This window comes from Heterocephalus glaber, unplaced genomic scaffold (assembly GCF_053883595.1).
Source record: "Heterocephalus glaber isolate CG9 unplaced genomic scaffold, H.glaber_assembly_v1.0 deba00001760, whole genome shotgun sequence".
Taxonomy (NCBI): domain Eukaryota; kingdom Metazoa; phylum Chordata; class Mammalia; order Rodentia; family Bathyergidae; genus Heterocephalus; species Heterocephalus glaber.
The window spans coordinates 4,301,155-4,316,217 of record NW_028258457.1 but is presented as its reverse complement, the minus strand read 5'-3'; positions in this window follow the sequence as shown (position 1 = coordinate 4,316,217).

The following is a 15,063-nucleotide window of genomic DNA, read 5'->3' as shown; positions in this document are numbered from 1 at the left end:
TTTATGTGACCTGATTCACCTTCAGCTCCTACCAATGTCACTTTCACTCTGGACCTTGTTTACTTTGTAAAAGAAAAGGAAACGGAACGTTTAAGCAAGTGCAAAGAACACATTGCAGATGCACATCTGTAATACCAGGACTCAAGAGGCTGAGGCAGGAGGATCACTGCAAGTTCAAGGCCAGCCTGGACTACATAGTGAGTTCCCCAGCCTGGACTACATATTGAGACCCTGCCTTAAAAAAAAATAGGGCCAGAGATTTAGCTCAGTGGTTCCACTGCCTGCTTCGCAACCCAAAGGACCTGAGTTTGATCCCCAGTACCAAAAAAAAAAAAAAAAATTGAGAGTAAAGAGGGGCAGACTGTTCCACCAGAGCCCTGCCCTGCTCTGCAGCTTCCCTGCCTCAGCCTCCCAGAGTGCTGCGATGAGAGGCCTGGGCAACCTTACCTGGTTCTTTTATTTTGTTTTATTTTTGTTTATTTTACATGTGAAAAATGTGGGGATATGCAGACCATCTTGGGATCCCTTTCAATGTACAATGCCATGGCCCTTGGGCTGCCATGGTGTTCAGCTCTGACGCGGTGGTCCTTTGCGTTGCTGTCATAGCCGGTACTGTGGACCCTGTAGGCTGAGCCAAGGGCCCCCCCCCCCCCGCCCCGTACCCTTTGGGCCCTGCGCTGCAGCTCCCCGCCCCTAGAGGGTGCACAGCCCCGGGAAGGGAGCGAGGCAGATTCCTCTCAGCAGAGTCACCGGATGCCTCCGAGCCTCCTGTTCCCAGTGTCCAGTGTTCCTGCAGGGAGGCAGCTGTGGAGGGAAGGGGCAGAGTCCTGGCTTTAAGGTTAGCAGAGTAGGCGCAAGAAGAAGGCTTCCCACGTCTGGATGGAGATGGCGTGTGCCTGTCCCCCATAGACACTTTCCATGACTGCAGTAGGTGACTATGCTAGCTGTCTGCATTAGCGAGCTACTGCTGTGTAAGGAGTCAGCCAGCAGGGAGCAATGGGAAATGACCCATATGTCCTCTCTTAGCTTTGTTTGTTTATTTTTTGGTACCCAGGATCGAACTTGGGACCTTGCGCTTGCAAGGCAGGCGGTGGAACCACTGAGCTAAATCCTTGGCCCCACTTGTTTATTTTTTGAGACAGGATCTCGCTATATAGTCCAGGCTGGCCTTGAATTCACTATATAGCCCAGGCTGGCCTTGAAATCTTGGCGCTCCTCCTGCCTCAGCCTCCCAAGTGCTGAGATTATAGACATGTACCACCACACCCAGCTGTGTTATTATTATTGCAGGTCTGGCAACAGAACCCAGGGGTCCATGCATGCTAGACAGGCATTCATCCCTGAGCTACATCCCCAGACCTTTTTATTTTACTTTGGAACAGAATCTTGCTAACTTGCCCAGGCTGGGCTCAAACTTGAGAACTTCCTGCCTCAGCTTCCTAGTAGCTGGGATGACAGGTGTGCGCCATGGTACCCAACTTTCTGAAACATTCTTGATGTTTCCTCCTCCAGCAGGGTCTCTTCTTCCCCACCCCCCGGGGACTGTGGGCACTACGGGTCATCCTCTGGGGCAGGCACCCTAGTCACCTCAGGATGCTGAGCACCATTCCTGGCCTCCACCTATGCCATGTCAGGAGCACCCCCTACCCCCACCATGACAGCCACAAATGTCCCCAGACATCACCCAGTCTCCCCTGGGGCAGGATCACTGCTGGTTGAGACTCCCTGATTAGAGGGTACCATGGACCCCCAAGAGTCTGTGCATGCCATCCAGATGTTGCCCAGCATGCACTCAGAGACATGGTCTCCCTGCATATGAAGCCAAGCACGGTAGTGCATGTCTGTCATCCCAGCAGTCTGGAAGGCTGAGGCAGGAGGATCACAAGTTTCAGCCCAGCTTGGGCAACTTAGCAACTTAGCAAGACCTGTTCTTAAATAATAAAAAGGGCTAGGGATAGAGCTTAGAGAGAAGGCCCTGGGTTCAATCCCCTGTATGGCAAAAATGAAAGAAAAAACAAACCCTCCTGCTCTGACCTGGGCTTTGCCCCTTGAGCCTATGCACCATCACCATCAGCACAGCATTCTTCCTTACGAGGCAGCAGGATGTTTCTGCGTGTCACACTCCCCATCCTGCTCCTCCCACAGCAGCAGGCCCTGTGACTGACTCCCTTGGGCACAGGGTGGTGGTGGTGGTGTCCCCTCCTCTGTCACAGACTGGCAACACGAGGTCAGGATTGTTGAGTTGGGTCCAGGCACAGCCATCAGCACGCAGGCTCACTGATGCCCACCGGGCACTGCCAGCTTGCTTGGGTCACCTGGGCACCATCATGTGCCATGTCAGGGCTGGGGCTTGTTGCTGGAATGTCTTTGTTGAAGTCCAGTTCGCACAGCATTCCAGCTACCCATCTAGCCATCCAGCCACCTACTCATCCATTCATCCATCCGATACACAAATTCATTCCTTCTTCCTGTATTTGCTATAGTGCTCAACAACTACTTCTATCTACTTTCAGAACATTCCAGTAATGAGGTGGGGTGGCACACACCTGTTATTCCAGTACTTGGGAGGCTGAGGCAGGAGGATGGCTGGGAGTTCAAGGGCAGTCTGGGCTACATAGTGAGTATAAGGCCAGCCTGCATTGCATAGTGAGATCCTGTCTCAAAAAACCCCAGAACATTCTGTCACCTCAAAAGGAACCCCCGTACATCACTACAAGTAGTCACCTATTCTCTCCCCAGCCCCTGTTACCAACAAGGCCACCTCCTGTCCCTTGATTCACCTGTCCTGGGCATTTCCTATCCACAGAGCCCATGTTAGGTGTCCTTCTATGTCTGGTGTCTCTCACTGAGCACCACGTCCTCAAGGTCTATCCACGCTGTGGTGAGTATCACAGCCTCACTTCTTATGGTAGGTTACCTTTCCCACATGGGGACAGGCACCCTGAGGGTCTGTCCTTACTCTCTGGACCCTGGGCCACTCCCACCTCTCACTGTGCCCGCCTCCTGCCGCCAGGCTCACCGTGTGTCCAGCGTCCGTGTGTGCAGCCGTGTTTACCCTGTATCAGGCTGACCTTCTGGTGCCCTCCCTGGCAGCCACCCCAGGGGCGTGGCCATATTCCTAGATATTTCTGGGGCCACTGCCCTCCTTTCCAAGCCAGAGTCAGTGGGTGGAAAACAAACGCAGCTGACAAAAGTCACCATGTCCGACTCGGCCAGGGATAGGGATGCTCCAGGGACTCCCGGATCCTGTCACTCCACGGCTGGGCCTTGGAAGTCTACCTGTTCGTGGAGCACAGGACCAGGCTGAGCCGCCATCCCCAGGAAGGCAGAGGACACAGAGTCAGCCCGGGTCACTCTTAAGTCCTCAGCTGGGTCCCTCGAGCTGATTCACCACCTTGCTGGAAACTTCTGCTTTTAGCCAGGCACCGGCAGTTGCCCTGTGCTGACCCTGGCATGTGATGGGCATAAGGCTGGCCAATACCCCATGGCAAGGTCCCAGGAGGCTCATGGCACAGGGGTGTCCTGTGGCTCTGGGGGCTGAGCTGGCCGTTGGCTGAGGCCAACGGACAGCTCAGATGGGGCACGACTGCCCACTGTCCACCAAATGTCCTCTGTCAGTCCAGCCGCCAACAGACTGAGGAGCAGCACGCCAGTCACTTGTCAGAGTGGCCGCATGAGACAAAGCCCTTTGTCTGGTGGGGCCAGTCAGGCCAGACAGGCTGGTCTCCTGGGACTCTGTAATAGAAGGCTCATGGGAACATAGGTGTCATCTGACACTTCTAAAGGACCACAGTCTGGCCAGGCATGGGGCATGCACCTGTAATGCTGGCTACTGAGGAGACTGAGGCAGGAGGATGGCTAGGGCCGTTCTGGGAGTAGTGCCCTGCAGTGCCTGTCCTTTTGGGTCTGATTCAGTTCTCTGAGCAGCATGGCCTCAAGGTCTGCCTTCTCTGTAGCAGTGTCAGGGTTTCCTTCCTTTGTAACCATATTGCAGCCTACGAATGACCACATTTAAGATAGTAGTTAATTAATCATGGATACTTGGATTGCTTTCACTTTGAAGCTTATTGTAAACACTGCTTCTATGATCATGGGAATAGCCTTCCTACGTTTTCAAATGGTATAAGGCAGGTGCAGCGGTACAGGCCTGTCATTCCAGCACTGAGGGAGGCTGAGGCAGGAAGATCACAAGTTCAGGTCCAGCTTGGGCAACTCAGCAACTCAGAGACACTGTTTCAAAATCAAAAGTAAGGCCTGGGGATTTAGCTCAGTGGTTCCGCCGCCTGCCTTGCAAGCGCAAGGTCCCGAGTTCAATCCCCAGTACAAAAAAAAAACAAAACCCCACAAAAGTAAAAGACTGGAGATGTAGTTCAGTGCAAAGGCCCTGACTTCCATCCCCAAGTAGTGTGCGTGGATGTGCACACACATATACCAAAGAAAACAGGAAGGATGAATGGGTGAGAGGGAGGAAAGAGGTAAGGCAGTGAAAATTCATCTGACCAACTGCAGCCCAAGATGGTTCAAAGGGATGGCAGGGAGGCAGAGGACCCACGCCACTCAGAGACCAGTGCTATCCAGATGTGCGAGGTGGCAGTGGCCAAGGTGGTGGGATTCCCTGCCATCTGGGCAGTGTAGGAGGACAGAACAGGTACAGGTTGCCCGGCTGTGACAGGTCCCTGGAAGACATGGGCCCATCAGCCCAGCCACCAAGAGACAAGGAGGAGCTGGGCTGGGAATTTGTCATGGCAGCAACAGGACCCAGAGCTCTGGTCACATTCTGCTCCAGCCGGGCCACCTGGGGACACCAAATGTGCTAGTGTAGTGCAGGGGCCTGAACTAGACCATTTAGACTTCCATGTCCAGCTCACAGTGCTGCTCTGATCTGATATTGGGCCTCTCACATAGGGGCCAGGCTGGGGTACTGGGGATTGGACTCAGGACCTTGTGCTTGAGAGGCAGGCAGGGCACCACTGAGCTACATCCCCGGCCTTTTTTTTTTTTTTTTTTTTTGAGACAGGGTCTCACAAAGTCACTAAGTTGCCCAGGCTGGGATCAAACTTGCAATTGTTCTGCCTCAGCCTCCCAGAGTGCTAGAAGGACCGGGGTGAGCCACCACACCCAGCTAGGTACACAGCTTTTCTGGCATCTATGGGGCAGCAGGGACCTGGGTAGAGGAGATGTTTTAGCTGTGTGTGTCTGTGCTGTTCATTGTCATTCTGTTTGTGGGAACCAATTCTCCCACCATTTTAAGTCTCCACCTGGAGTAAAGGAAAAGTAACCTTAGCTTACTCTAGGGACTGCTCTACCCATGCGAATGTGGCCTGTCATTTGGAATTTGTCCTTACTTACAGTCTGGGAAAGTTCCTAATTGTGTTTTGGGGCAGGACAGACCACTCCCCGGCCTAAGTGCATTTGATCTTAATGATCTTGTTTTCTTGGCTCTGGCTTCTTGCTATCTCTGCTGACTTCACAGTCTTTTAAGGCTGACCTGACTTCCTACCCTCCTGTCTCTTCTCCCTGTGCCTTATCTTCATTTTTATGGCCTTAAAGACTGGCCCACTATTTTCTTTTTTTCTTTTTTTTTTTTCCTTTAGAAATCCAGGGCCCTGGATTTAGCTCATGGGCTGGGGATTTAGCTCAGTGGTTCCACTGCCTGCCTCAAAAGTGCAAGGTTCCAAGTTTGGTCCCTGGTACCAAAACAAACAAACAAACAAAAAATAGAAATCCAGTTACCTTTGAGTTAATTTAAACTAAGAGGAAAAGGTCATAATGTTTTTATGCAATACATACTTGGTTCTTTAAATAACAATTGTGACAAATAGCAGAAAGAATTAAGGACTGCTGGATTTGTGATCCATACAAAACACCAACATTTTGGGTTGTACATAATTAAAGAAATGTCTCACTTTTGAAATACATAGAGAAACAAATGCAATTTAGAAAGGAAAAAAAAATCACATTGGAACTACACAATTTCTTTAAAATCACTGAGCAAGAAAAGCAACACTGAACTTTCATACTGATTTGATTTTTTTTTTTTTGTACCAGGGATCAAACTCCTGACCTTGCTCTTGTGAGGAAAGCAGTAGCAGGACCACTGAGCTAAATCCCTGACCCAGTTTCATACTGATTCTATACAACTTCTATACAGTACCTTGACTTAAATCCAAGAGCAAAAGTTAAGACTCTCCTCCTCCATTTTTTGGTAAACAACTGTATGATAAACTTAGATGGCTTTCCCCCCTGGATTTTACCTGGGAGTGGCCTGTTTAATATTTTATTTAAGAGAGGGCAGGTTTGGCATTTTTATACTGATGTTATCAATGTTAGTATTTCTTGAAATCTCAGGAAGATTCATATTCTTTTGGTTTTTTTTTAGGTACCGGGGATTGAACTCTGGTCCTTGCGCTTGAGCAGTAGGTGGCGAAACCACTGAGCTAAATCCCCAGCCCAAGATTCATATTCTTTACAGCAGATACAGCATGGGCTGGAGCTCCTGCTAAGCCAGCCTCAGATTTCTCCAGTTTATTTTATGCATCAATTTGTTTAACAATTTCATTCATGTTGGTCTCTAATACCATTCCCCCATTTTTGCAAGAATATTGTGAACCGGCTGGGGATTTAGCTCAGTGGTTCTCGGGCCTGCCTCACAAGTGCAAGGTCCTGAGTTCGATTCCCTTTACCAAAAAAAAGAATATTCTGAACCTTGTCTACATGGAAAATTAAATCCAGTTCACAGACATTTTCAAAACATTTGTCTAATGTTTCCACGAACACTTGCATTAAATCTAAAATGCCAAGTTCACTTTCTGAAGAATCCACACAGAAGACAAAATACAGTGTTGCATAATGTCTGTGAATTGGTTTGTTGTCAGATCCTCCAATTAATTAGATTTTTTTTTTTTTCTGTACGGAGGATCAAACTCGGGTTCTTTCGCTTGCAAGGCAGTCAGCAGAATCACTGAGCCAATTAATTAGATTTAACTCCATAGGTCACAGTAAGTTACACAGCTTAAGACTGATTACCAAAATCCTCCTTCTAGGAAATTACAAACAATTTCGTCTCTCTTAGATACCAAATGGAAAGTCTCCCTGATAGTTTGTTGTTGTGCATCTTCACTGTAGGGCTGGTAGAACTTGGAGAGCCGAGGCTTTCCATGGTTGTTGAAGATGAGGATCACCTTGATCATGGCTGGGCCGGGCTGACTTGGTGGGCACTGGGGCCAGAGCGGGATCTCACTGGGGTCCTTCCCACCTGTCCCCTCCCACACACACGCCCCCCCCCCAATTCTCTGGGATATCTGGTAAACCCATAAGACTGAGGGCCAGACTAGCTGTCTCACATCTATCCCCAGCACTAAAAAAAAAAAAGGCTAAGCATGCTGGCTCATACCTGCCATCCCAGCACTCTGGGAGGCTGGGGCAGGAGGATTACAAATTTGAGCCTGGGCAACTTAGTGACTTAAAGAGACCCTCTCTCAAAATAAAAAATAAAATAGGCCTGGGGATGTTGTTCAGTGGGAAGGCCCTGGGTTTAATCCCCTGCACTAAAATAACAAACCTAGAGGAGGCTACAGGATAGTTGTGAGGGTCAGGGTAGGAGGCACCCAGAGGAGGGGCTGCCAATCAGATAGGGGTGAGGCCCTTGGGAAGTCAGGGGGCATGTAGGGGGATATGCTAATGAGGTGGATATGGGGCTGCAGATGTAGCCCCAGAAAATGGGATGGTGAGGCACAGCAACTGGAGAGGCCCAGGGAAAGAGGGAAGGTTGGGATAGGAGTTTCTCACTGGACCAATGCCCCCAGAGAAGAAGCGAGGTGGGGCAGGTGGCATCTGCCCAAGGCAGGGCAGGGATGGAGCCCCACAAGAGAATGAAGAGTACAAATATTGCAGGGCGTGGGCTGGGCAGAAGAGGGTCTCCTAGCTGACATGGTTAGTGTGGCTTATGTAAGGAAAAAAATGTATCAGGAAAAAAATCAAAGACAGAGAAAAAAGTAATGCCCAGTACAGTGATGCAAGCCTGTAATCCTAGCTGCTCAGGAGGCTGAGGCAGAAGGATCCAAAGTTCACGACCAGCCTGGGCAACTTAGCAAGACACTGTCTCAAAATAAAATTTTAAGCCAGGGATTTAGCTCAGCGGTTCCGCTGCCTGCCTCGTAAGCGCAAGGTCCCGAGCTTGATCCCTGATACCAAAAAATAATAATAATAAAAATTTTTAAAAATAAATTTTTAAAAGGGTTGGGGTGCAGCTCAGTGCTTCCTTGGTTCAATTCCCAGTATTAGGGAAAAAAGGGGGGAGGGTGTAAACCTTTGAAAGTCTCTCTTGCAGGATATTAGACACCCCTAGTGGGAAGCAGGAAACTAGGTCTTGTGTTGGCTGCAGAGGGGAGACCCCATGGTCCCAGTGGGAACTGAAGGTGGGTTTGGGGGGTCTTGCAGTCCATTGAATAACAGGTCCCAAAAATGTCCAAGTCATCACCTTGTGAATTGGTCACCTCCCATGGCAAAAGAGGCCAACCCCATACTGGCCTCCAGCACGTCCACTCCCCAAGGGCCACCTTGGGGGACACTCCAGGCTTGGCACACCAGGAGTGCCTGGTGAGTGGGCTTGCGGGGTTCCTTTGGCCCCTGTCCCTATTCCGGTTCAGCTGCAGTCGGCTTGACGGCCTAGCCGCGGCCCCCAGAGACAGCAGTCACAGCCTCATCTCCTCCTCGCTGCTGGGGGCCCCGCCTCCCGACCCCTCCAGCCGAGGCAGGGTTCTTGGAAGGCACTGTCTCCGGGCCAACGGGGAAGAAGCAACAGTGCAGGACCCCTGGGGAAACAGGCATAGGAGGCCCAGGCCCGGTCCGGTTATCACACAGCTGGCCAGAGGAAGATGTAGAGCTCAGCTCGACCTACTGATCTCCCCCACCCTGAGGCTGTGCCCTTTGCCCTTGACCAGGCCTGCTACTCCACCCCCACGCGGGACCACAGGCTTCTCAGAGGCCAGCGAGTCGCCGAGTGACGCGCGCGGGCCCTTTAAGTGGGACTCGTCCCTCCCCTCTGGGCCTGGACAACAATATTCTCATTGGCTAGAGAGCTCGCCGTGGCCACGCCCCTCACCGCATTTTCTAGAATATTACTGGTTCAGCACCTGCGCTCCGCCTCCCACCCCCTCGGAGCCCTGCAGTCTGGCCTGTTGGGTGACGCAAACGCATTTCCCCGGCAACCGCCTTTGCCCTGGGGCAAAGAGGCCGGGGCCCCGGAGCCTGGGCTGAGGAGTGCGGCCACCCCTGCCTTCCCAAAGCTCGTCGCTTGCAGCGCTTACCCCTAGATTCACTGTGCCCGTCGCATCCCTGCCAGTGCCTGTCACCCCGGGGCAGAGAGTGATGGGTGCCCCCAAAGCTCAGGCGTCCGGAAGAGGAGTCGTCCCTAGGAATGCACGCCCGGGAGAGGTCACGCGTGGGAAAAGGCTTGGCGCCTGCAGGAATTCCGCTGGAGGAGAAGCCAGGCCTCTGGTTCACCCGGTTCCCACACCGCTTCTCTGTGCCTAGCTCTTCCAAGGGCGTTACAGGCAGGGGACCCAGACAGCAAATTGGTCCGCCTCCTGCCAACTGGCTGAATTTCCTCAGCTGCAAAGTGGGAATGCCGCCCCCCCATCCCCCGCATGAGCGCATGTGTGTACCCTGGGAGGCCGAGGCAGGAGGACTGCTGGTTCAAGTCCAGACTGAGCAATTAAGCAACTTAGCGAGACCCTGTCTTAAAACAAAAAATAAATGGGCTGGGGATTTAGCTCAGTGGTTCCGCTGCCTGCCTCCCAAGCAAAAGGTCCCAAGTTTGATTCCCGGTACCAAAATAAAATAAATTAAATTGAATAAAAAATAAAGGGCCAAGGATTTAGCTCAGTGTCGCCGTGCCTGCCTCGAAAGCGCAAGGTCCTGAGTTCGATCCCCGTTACCGAAATAAATAGGAATAGCTGTAGCTCTGTGTAAAGAACCACTGTTAAAATGCTTCAGGCAGAGTCCCCTCTGGAAGTCTCTGCTGCTGCAACAGGTGAACATAATGAAAAGGACAGAAATTGACCATGTCACATTTTTGGTGTGGGGAGCCAACAAGGGCCTTGCTGGGCTGAGTCCAGGTTCTGGCAGCAGGGCTGCTCCTCCCGAGGCTCTGGGAAAACCCAAGTCCCCTAGAGGCGCCGGAAGCCCTAGCCTCTTGGCCCCATCCTCCATCTGCAGAGCCAGCCTGCAGTGCAGGGTCTCCAGCCTCTCTCCCTCCCACACCCTCTCAGGGGAACGCTGGGGGACAATGGGCCCCAATGGTCAAGATAACTCCCTCTGGGTCCTCCATGGATCCCTTCTGCCATGAGAGGTGACATGGCCAAGCTCCTCCCAGGGTCTACACCCATGTCCTGAATCCCCCTCCAAACTAGGAATCCTTGAACCTGATGCCCAAATCTCTGTCCAGGAGCAGGTCAGCTGGACCAGGTGACCAGGGTCCCTGTTTCCCTGAGAGCAACTTGGGTGCCCTCAAAGGTTCATCAGAGGACAAGGCAGGGAGGAAGCCAGATGACAAAGCAGGTGCCTCGGCATGGTCACTGGGGCAGGACAGTGGCCTCTGGCGATCTGCTGGTCCAGCCCTGCCAGCCACACGCCCCTCCCCAACACCTCCCGAGAGGACAGTGCAGTGCCAGGCCACTAGGGAGGCAGGAAATGTGCCCCAGTCTCAGCAGGAGGCGACAGGCTACCCACACACCCACAGCTACCCACAGGCCCCACCCAGCCTGGCCCCACCCTCAGCACTGGACAGCCAGCCCTGGCTCTGTCCCTGCACTGCTGAGCCACTGAAATGGAGCGCCTGAGTCAGCCAGCAGGAAGGACATTTACAGCCACTTGCATCAGGTAGGCCCAAAGCCAGTGAGCCAGCCCAGCAGGGGGCCTGCAGTGCCTCCCCGGTGCCCCTTACTAGCTGGGGACCCTCCTGGCTGTGGTTCCCATCCCTGAATACAGTGGGTGCGTGCCAGGCTGGGTGCCAGGCCTGGGTACCTGGACTGCACTTCCCCCAGTTACCTCTGAGCTTCAGGTGCCTGCTCTGAGTGGGGCAGGAGGGAGCGCAGCCTTGGCCTGCAAGGCCCAGGTTCATGAGGATATTGCAATGGTCCCAGCACTGGCCCCACACAATAAACCCATGTTGGGCACCCACTGTGTAGTTGTGTGCGTGAACACAAGTGTATACAATCCCGCACCCCACATCTCCCCTACCACATGTGCACACAGTCTGCTCTACTTGGACACAGGGTTGCTGCCTGAGCATCTACACCTGCCTTCACAGAAAGACTCCCCCAATCTCTCACCTATGTGCTCTAATTTTTTATGGAGGGGGAGGAGAAAGGTCTTTACTCTCATGCCCAAATAGGTTAGCAAATAAAATACAGGACAACCAGGTGCCGTGGTGCACATCAGTAACTCTAGTCACTATGTACTTGGGAGGCTGAGGCAGGAGGATTTCCAGCTCAAGGTCAGCCTGAACAACTTAGTGAGACTCAAAATGAAAAATAAAGGGGAAGGGAGCCTAAAAAAAGAATTAAAAATTTAAAAATTAAAATTAAAAAAGGAGGGGCTGGGGATTTAGCTCAGTGGTTTTGCCGCCTGCTGCATAAGCACAAGGACCCGAGTTTGATCCCTGGTACCAAAAAAAAAAAAAAAAAAAAAAAAAAAATTAAAAAAGGAGGACCAGGGATGTAGCTCAGCAGCACCATGCCTGCCTGGCAAGCTCAAGGTCCTGAGTTCAATCCCCAGTACTGGGGAAAACAAACAAACAAAAAAACTCTATACATACATAGATGTGTATACACAGTACAAAAATCTAAAAAAAGGGGCCGGGGATTTAGCTCAGTGGTTCCAGCGCCTGCCTTGCAAGCGCAAGGTCCTGAGTTCGTTTCCCGGTACCAAAAAAAAAAAAAAAAAATCTAAAAAAAGGGCTGGGGATGTAGCTCAGTGCAGAGGCCCTGGGTTTAATCCCCAGTAATGGAAAAATAAATAAAAATAAAAATGGAATGGGTCATAGCTCGGTGGAACAGCACTCCTATTCAGTCCTCAGTACCACTAAATAAATAAAATAAAACACAGGCTGTCCAGTTAATTTGAATTTCTGATTAATAAAGAATAATTGTTTTGGATCTACTCATACTTGGGATGTATAGTACTTATGCATGGCACTTACTTATGCTTAGGATGTCTACTAGAACTTTATTTATTATCTGAAATTCAAATTTTGGTTTTTTTGGTTTTTGGAGGTTTTTTTGGTGCCGGGGATCGAACTCGGGTCCTTGTGCTTGCGCAGCAGGCGGCAAAACCACTGAGCTAAATCCCTGGCCCCTGAAATTCAAATTTATCTTGAAAAATTGAAACTCCAACCCCTCTCCTTTGGTAGCATACCTTGATCTAAATGAACTTTCCTCTTTTCTACAAAAGAAATTTAACTGGACACGGTTCCTGGCTGTGGGACCCTGGTAAAGCAGCCCTGAGAGTGGCTGGTGGTACTGTGGTCCGGGACATCCTGGTGCTGGCCCACAGAAAATGTGACTCATCCCTGGGAATTCTGAGAACTGTGTGCCACTCTGCCTGGGGGTCAGGAACCTTTGGCCACGGGACACTTGAAGGCCACCTGGAGCAGGGACCAGGCCAGGCTGGCTGTTGGTCTTTCGTGGGAGAAGGGACACAGGGCTGAGCATGCCTGGGAGGCCGGCCGAGGCCACTCAGAGAGGCAGAGATGGCCATGGAGGGCTGGTGAGGGCCACATAAGGGGACAAAGCAGAGTCCACTCACATACCCGTCCTCCTGGGAGGCCACTTTAGCCCCCTCTTCGACCCTGCTTCCCTGGGCCTAATCTGTCACCAGCAAGTCCCAAAGTGAAATAGTAGGGGTCTAGGCCCTTTAGGGTGACTCTCACCTGTCCCAGGTACTGATGTTCCTGTGGCCAGGTGGGGAGGAACTGGGACTTCTGAGGGGGAAGCAATGAGCTTGCAGAGGGGTTGGTGTGGGAGCTGGGAATTGTGCCAACTGCTGCAGGATGCTGGCACCCATGCCTGGGGCCCCACCTGGCTTCCTGTTTGTCCTCCTTCTGGGGCCAACCCCTCCCAGGACCTTCTCTTGCTCTGGTGGCCTCAGCCTGGCCAGTCCGTTGGAGCAATTTTGAGTACCCTCCCAGGCTAGCCTCTGCCTCTTGGATCCTAGGGGACTCTTCCCAGGCCCTGCATGTCCAGCATGCCCTGTGCCCTGTGCCCATTTGTCCTTTGCCCCAGTCACCTTCATGGTGCAGCCCACCCACACTCCAGAAGGCAAGAGAAAACTGGAACAGAGGCCAGGATCTGGGGTTCCTGTGAACTTTCCAGTGCCCTTTCCCTGGGGAAGGTGGGGTCCTCCTCCCAGAGTCCTGCAACTGAGGCACAGCAGGCAGGAGAGGCCAGGGTGGGAGGCTCCTGGGTGCTCAGCACCTCTGGGGGCCACTTGTGAACAGGCATCTGTGAGGAAGAGATGGTAGTGGCTGGGCTATGTGACAAGGGGCTGCAGGAGGCCATCCCATTCCCAGTCTCCCTGGCTGCCCCACCCAGTGCAGGCCAGCTCTGGGACTGGCTGCCTACAGAAGGTACACCTTGCTCTGGCCGGTCCCCCGTTCCAGGCTGAGTGCTGGTCTCTGGGAGTCTCCAATCTCTTTTCCCAGATGACAGCATTGATGGAATGCACCTTCCTGTATATTCCAGCCAACAGGGTGACCGGTAGGCCTGCACCCACGGCCACACATGCATACACAAGAGTGCACATCCCAGGCATGGTGGTGCATGCCTTTAATCCCAACACTCAGGAAGCTGAGGCAGGAAGATCACAAGTTCAAGCTCAGGCTGGCAACTTAGTGACTTAGTGAGACTCTCTCAAAAAATACAAAGGGAGGGCCGGGCATTTAGCTCAGTGGTTCCGCCACTGCCACCTGCCTCACAAGCAGAAGGACCAGAGTTCGATCCCCAGTACCAAAAAAAAAAAAAAAAAAGGGGTGGGGATATAGCTCAGTTCGAAGGCCCTGGGTTCAAGTCCCAATATTGAGAAAAAAGGGAGGGAGAGATAAATTTGGACTCTGAGACACAAGGAAATGGGCCTGTGACAATGGAAGCAGACTGCAGAGATGCGGCTATAAGCCAAGGGTCACATGGACCCACCGGAACTTGGAAGAGGCAGAAAGTACACAGCCTTGCATAGCCCTGGATCTCAGACTCTGGTCTCCAGGGCTATGGGAGAGTAAATTCCTATCATTGAAGCTACCCAGTGTGTGGACCTTGGTCACTGAAGCCCCAGGAAGCCATCTACTTACACACTCATGTGTGTATGTACACACTTGCACATGCATGCACACACATACACTCAAACACATCTTCAGTGTGCTAGGTGCTGGCCTGGGGCCTGGACCTGCAGGGGACAGGTTGATGCTCTCACGGGACTTCTCGTGGGATTTCACTGGGACTTCTTTTTTTTTTTTGGTACCAGGGATTGAACTTGGGACCTTGCACTTTTGAGGCAGGCAGCAGAACCACTGAGCTAAATCCCTGCCCTTCATGGATATGACATTTGGAGGCAAGCAGTGACACATGCATAGGTGTCTTAGGTGTCTTTAACATACACAGCTACAAGGAAGCCTGTAAGAGCAACGCCTGGGTCTACGCAGGGTGACCCTCCACACAAAGATCAGGGCCCAGCCTGGAGGCAGAGGTGGGAGGGGACAGCCTGACAGGAGGCTGCAGGAAGGATGGTAAAGGCCTCTCCCCGGCAGGCAGGTCTGGCAGCCCCACCCCAGCACCCGGGGCCAACGTGTGAGGCTCTACACAAACACATGCATGCACACTTGCACACACATAGCAGGCAGGGCCAGGCCAGGCCTCCTGGCTCACCATCTATGGCCAAGATTTACAGAGCAGCAACAGCACTGGGCTGCCTGGGGAGGTCCCTTCAAATGCCCCAGGGGTGACCTTCAGGACACCAAGGGAAGCAGAGGCAGCCCACCAGGGAAAGGGGTCCCCTCAGCTTCAGGTCAGT